The sequence below is a fragment of the Rhinolophus sinicus genome, chromosome 8, assembly GCF_057876585.1.
Source record: "Rhinolophus sinicus isolate RSI-liver-muscle chromosome 8, RSI-T2T, whole genome shotgun sequence".
Classification (NCBI taxonomy): domain Eukaryota; kingdom Metazoa; phylum Chordata; class Mammalia; order Chiroptera; family Rhinolophidae; genus Rhinolophus; species Rhinolophus sinicus.
The window spans coordinates 44,291,205-44,297,835 of record NC_142508.1 but is presented as its reverse complement, the minus strand read 5'-3'; positions in this window follow the sequence as shown (position 1 = coordinate 44,297,835).

Below are 6,631 nucleotides of genomic sequence, written 5' to 3'. Positions count from 1 at the left end.
GCTGAAACCACTGATTCATTGACAAGAGATAACGACAGTCAAAGGTCGTTAATCACCAATTCAAAGCAGAACTTAAAGACCAAGAATCCACCTTGGTGGCAGATAAAGCAGACTCAGAGATCTTCCTAAGGGTGCAGAGCTTCAGGGAAGGTTGAATACCCAGGTCCGCAAGTCCCCTGTGCCAGTGTGAGACTGGGAGACTTTCGATGGGAATATCTGAACAGATGCAGAGAGAAGCTTGAAGATCATTAAAGACCTCAAATGACACAAGTGCTTATAAGACAACTGGAGTCGTTTCCGGTGGCTGCTTTAGCAAATACTATTAACTGCGTGTCTTTAATAACAGAAACGTATTCTCTCACAGTTCGGAAGGACAGAAGTCCGAAATCAGTACCACTGGGCTAAAATCAAGGTGTCAGCAGGGCCCCCCTCCTTCTGGGGAATCCGTTCTTTGTCTCTTCCAGCCTCTGCTGGCTGCTGGCATTCCATGGCTTGTGGCCATATCACTCTATCTCCAAATCTCTCCCTGCTCACCTTCACATCACATTCTCTTCTATGTGACTAACTCAGAGCCTAAGGGCAGCGGCCCTAATGACAAATCATGATCCCTTGCCAGTTTCCAGACCTGAGTCGGTTTTCTGATCCCAAACTGCAGGGGGAGGCCAGGCCCCCTGTGGGGAATGACCCTGCAATGCCACAGCAAGTGTGTTCATTAGTGATTTCCCCAGTCCTTCCCAGGGGGACCCATGACCCATGGTGTGTTGGAGCTGGCTTGTACCAACACACAAGAGCAGATTGTTAAATTGTCGGGAATTTTCTTAGTCGATTGTTAAAGCCGTTAAAAATTAAATTATTGGGGCGGCCGGATGGCTCAGTTGGGTACAGCGTGAGCTCTGAACAACACAGTTGCCGGTTTGATTCCCACATGGGCCAGTGAACTGCTCTCTCCACAACTAGACAGAAGGACAATGAGCTGCCGCTGAGCTTCCAGAGGGGCGGTCGGATGGCTCAGTTGGTTAGAGCGTGGGCTCTTAACAACAAGGTTGCTGGTTCAATTCCTGCATGGGACGGTGGGCTGTGCCCCCTGCAACTAAAGATTGAAAACGGCGACTGGAATTGGAGCTGAGCTGCGCCCTCCATAACTAGATTGAAGAACAATGACTTAGAGCTGATGGGCCCTGGAGAAACACACTGTTCCCCGATATTCCCCAATAAAACAATTTTTTAAAAAATTAAATTATAGAAACTCACAGTTTAAAATTGTATTAAAACAAAAGTAAATACTCACAAATCACTTTCTGGATATTTTACCACATTTTCCTAGTATCTATACTCTTGAGATTATTTATGTGTTATGGGTTGAAGTGCGTCCCCCCCAAACGAAAGACATGTTGAAATCCTAACCCCCAGTACTCAGAACATGACCTTATTTGGAAATAAGGTGTGGGGACAGAGCCAGGAGTGCAGTTTCCAGGCTCTCGGCCTCACGTGGAAAGGTGCTGGCTCGGGTAGTAAATGACCATCAACTGTGATTGGATGGCCATCAGCTGTGGCTAGTTGGCCATCAGCTGTAACCAGTGAGCCATTGGTCTCTACTATAACTGCTGTGGCTACGCTAGCAGCAAATGGGGGCTAGCAAGAAGATGGTGGCTGAGCTAGCAAGAGTGGATTGCAATTAGCAAGTGGGGTTGGTTTGTTGGCAGAGAAGTGGATGGCGGGTTGCAGATTGTGTGGATCCTGCTTCCTGTGTCTCCATCGCAGCTGCCAGTGAGACTATAGTGGTGTGACTCCCCTACCTATGGCTCTGTGGGTGTTCCTTTTTGGCCTCACCATGTCCTGCGTTCTTATGTGGGGAGAGGGACCAGAGACCCCGCCTGACGCCACGCATGACAAGGGTCATGGCAGATGTGATTAGTTAAGATGAAGTCATTAGAGCGGGCCCTAATCCGATAGACTGGCATGCTTGTAAAAGAGGAAGAAGACGCAGAGGGAGAGACACACAGGAGAAGCTGGCCATGTGACAGTGACAATTGAGGCAGAGAATGGAGTGGTGCTGCGGATTGCCGGCCAACACCAGAAGCTGGAAAAGGCAAGGAAGGATCTTCCCTACAGGTTTCAGAGGGAAACCTGCGTGGCCCTGCTGATGACACCTTGATTTTGGACTTCTGGCCTCCAGACCTGTGAGACGAACTGTTGTTTTCAGTCACCCAGTTTGTGGTACTTTGTTATGATAGTACTAGGAAAGGAAAACATTCTGTCTATTATATCTACATAAAAATACTAAACAATAATGTCCTACTGCCCATGCTGTGAGACAGCATATTGGCAGCTTGATATCAACCTATGGTGGTGGTATTTCCACCATCGAAACTGGAAAATGCCACAAATTAGAGCTTTTCTTTTCCGAGAGCCACTTATTAAACACGTGCTGGGAAGCTGCTGCCAATGGCAATTTCCTCGGGTAATGAACAGCACACTGGTGAAAGGTGAAAACGTAGACCTTTGGATAACTGTTGAACACAGGGTCTGGATTAATATTGATGTTCAGAGCCCAGAGTACCTTCCTGGCCTTTCTGTTCAAGTTGGGGGGCATGTGGAGGCAGGTGATAAATGGAGTCCTGACCCAGGTCTGGCTTACAGAGCTGTTATAATGGGGAAAGGCCAAAAAGAAACCTCTGACATGGGCCCCTTCCCATTCTGGCCATCATGGTTTTTAAAAATCATCACTTCCCAAAGGCCATGGGAGAGATCAGTGTGATCCTCAAAGACATGAAAGATGCAGGGATGGTGGTCCCTGTCATGTCCCCCACTTAATTCACCTGGTCCCTTCAAAAACCATATGGATCATGGTAGATGACAGTGGACGTACAAATTTAACAAGTAGTAGCCCAAATTGCAGGTGCCGTGCTGAACGTGGTATCTTTGCCAGAGAGGATTCACGCAGCCTCACTATGTCATATGTGGCCATTGATCAGGAGAATGCAGTCTTTCTGTCCCCACCAGAAAGGAGGAGCAGAAGCAGTTCACATTTACTCAGGATGGCCGAGATGCACATTTAGAAGATGACTACAGGGATATGTTAGCAGTCCTGCCCTCTGTCATAACATTAACTGCAAAGCCCTTCCACAGATCTTTATATTGGCCGACTGCTTGGAGGCAACAAGCTAATCAGATTGTATGAGGAAGAAGTGAGGAGGACATTGAAAGACATGCTCCAGAGGGCTGGAGAGAAACTTTTTAAAGACTTGTGCACCTACCCCATGGGTGAAGTTTTTAGGCATCCAGTGGTCTGAGGTATGTCAGAACACCCCCTCCAAAATAAATGTATTGCAACTCACGCCTCACACTACGAAGAAAAAAGCATAAGGCTTGTTAGGTATCTCTGGGTTCAGCAGACAGCATATTCCATACTTGGGAATAATGCTTCAAGCCAGAAACATGGAAAGGTGTCAGCTTTGAACGGGGTACAGAACAGAAAAGCCCTCGGCAGTAGGTCCAGGCTGAGAAGGAAAGACCCTTTGTGGAGTTTACATAAACCTCAATAGAAGAAGCAGGGTTCAAGGTCACAGCATTCTACAGAAAAGCATACGCCATTCGTAAAGCAGTACCTGGAGTGTTTCTGCATCATGGTAGAGAGGAAGCACAGGACCACAAGACATCAAGTGACCGGTTATGAGCTATACGACCCACCGATTCATAAAGTCAGTGAGCCAAGCAGCAGTTCATTAGAAGATGGGAGTGGTGCACGCAGGATCCAGCAGGCAGGGCCAGAGGACAAGCCAGCTTCACGAACAGGTGGTCCCCGCGTCCATGTCATCGCCACTGTTGCACCAGTGCCTATTCCTCTGATCACACCTATGGCAGGGGGTCCTTTATGACTGGCTGATGATGAAACAAAGAGGCTAAGCTTGGTCCATGGGTGGGTTGGTTGAGTATGTGGGTATAAGAAGAAAAAAAGAGTTTTGTTTCACTACAGCTCAATTCAAGGGTGACCCTGAAAGGTGACAGTGAGAGGAAATCATCCCAACAGGCAGAGCTGATCATCTACTGTGTGGAAAGAGAAGTAGCCTGAGGTAGCGATACCGGAAGTTATGAGCAGCGGTAAAAGGTGCTTAGTCAGCAGCCTGAAGTTAGCCTGAAAAAGATCAGATGAGAACATTTGAGGTAGAGGTAGGTGGGTGGACATATGTCAGGGGACACACAGCAGATTTTTTTTCATGTCAATGGCCACCAGAGAGCATCAGCTACTGAAGTGGCACTAATCAACCAAAGAGAAATAATGATTTGGCCAATTGACATCAGACAGCCTCTATCATCAGCCCTCCCAGTCTGGCACCATGGGTACATGAATAGAGCCACCATGGGAGCAGATGGAGGCCATACATGCGGCCCAACAGCGTGAGCTCTGATTCACGAAAGCTGATTTGGCTATTGCCACTGCTGAGTGTCAAGCCTGCCAGCCAGAAGCACCATCCTCTGAGAAGACAAACCTGCTGTTTGGTGGCAAGTTGAGTACACTGGATCCCTCCTACCCTGGATGGGGCAGGGACTTATCTTGACTAGGATAATCCAGCCATGGCTTTGCCTTTACTGACCTTAAAACCTCGGCCAGAACTATTGAGGAAATTCAGAACGCTGATCCACCAACAAAGGATTCTGCAAAACATCACCACAGATCAAGGGACTTCGTAGAAAAGGAGATGCAGCAGTGGGCATACAAACACAGGATCCTCTGGTTCCATTACAAACCCCACTCCGCAGAAGCTCCTGGCCTAACAGAGCAGTGAAATGGCCTCTTGATGCAGTGTAGGCCACCGCTTGGAATCAAAACTCTGCAAGGACAGAGTACTTTACAGGGCGTGCAGTATACACCTTAAATCAGCCATCACTATAGGGTGTTGAGTCCCTGACAGTTAGAAAAATGAGTCCGAGAACCAAGGGATGAATGCCAAAACGATATTGCTTACCATCATTTCCACTGACCCACCTTAGAAATGTGTGCCTCCTGCCAGAAAAAGTTTAAGCTCTGCAGATTTAGGGACACTGCTTCCCAAGAGTGGTCCTTTCCACCTGAAACACAGAAAGAATCCCATTAATCTCTGATTATCACCCACTCAATATGCTCTTCTGCCAAAAGACCAAGGAACAAGGAAAGGGGTCATATTGGCAGGGATAATTGACGCTGGTTGTCAGGAAGATATAGGGGATGCACAGTGGGGACAGGGAAGAATATGTTTAACACTTAAGTGATCCACTGTGGCATCTTCTGTTGACCAGTTTTAATGAAAAAAGAAATGAATGAATAGGTAGACAGCAGCCATAACACTAGAGTCCAGTGCTTTCTCCACAGCCTGGACACTGCCAACTCCTGTCCAATCTCTCCCTAGAATGAGGGTAGGAGACAGTGAGGGTGTGGGTCAATGGAGTGGAAGAGAGAGAGGCCATATGAGAAAAGTAAGACAGAGACAGGTGAGAGGGTAGAGCCTAACCTCCCTATGGACAATTACCAACTCTGGACAAAATATTTTTTAAAAGTACTATTATGAAAGCCCTGGAGAGTAACCAGAAACAGGAAGAAACTGGCGTGGATTTGACCTTTTAAAGAACAGAACACACTGTGTGAGATCTAAGTTTATATGGCTTTTCCTCTGGAGACACACCCCTGTCCATGTGGCAAGGGACAAATTGAACTCAAGCAGAAAACCAATCATTGACTTGAGGTGTCAGATGCCAGAATTTGGGCTGCCAGAGAAGTCGGAAATTGAGAGGAGAAACCTCAATATGGAGGGAGCCCCACAGGGAGAGGAACTAAGTCTATATCTAAATTACCTACTGAATATTTAATGTACTGAAAGAAAAAAAGAAAACTATCAACACAGAATTCTATACCCACTGAAAATATCCTAGAAAATTGAAGGCAAAGTAAGATGGCTGCTCTAATTCTGTCATTCAGCAAGAAAGGAGAAAGGAGATAAGGAGAGCATTTTCTATGTCCTTTAAAGGAACTCATAAGGTGCTCAGTTCACTTTCACTCATACACATTGTCCAGAACTTAGTGCTGTAGGTGCAGGAATAGTTGGAAAATATTGTCTTTAGTAGAGCATTCCCGAATCCACATACAATTCAGGGATTCTCTAAGTAAGAGAAGAAGAGGAGAATAAATATAGAGACAGCTAGCTGGAATCTCTGCCACTCCTGCTTTGTAGACAGTTATGTGATTGTGTGATGGCTGGAGCTGTGGCAGTCACATTATGATCATGAGGGCAGATGGTACTAATGCACTGAGAATGGAGGATCAGCCAGATGGAAAGAGCTTGGATCCACTATGACATCATGCTCTCTAAACCAGCACTGTTCAGTCTAAATCTTATGTGAGCCACATATGTAATTTTAAAATTTCTAGTAGCCACATTTAACAAGTAAAAAGAAATATATGAAATTATTATTATTATTATTATTTTTAAAGATTTTATTGGGGAAGGGGAACAAGACTTTATTGGGGAACAGTAATAGGACTTTATTGGGGAACAGTGTGTACTTCCAGTTCTCTTTTCTTCCAAGTCAAGTTGTTGTCCTTTCAGTCTTAGTTGTGGAGGGCGCAGCTCAGCTCCAGGTCCAGTTGCCGTTTCTA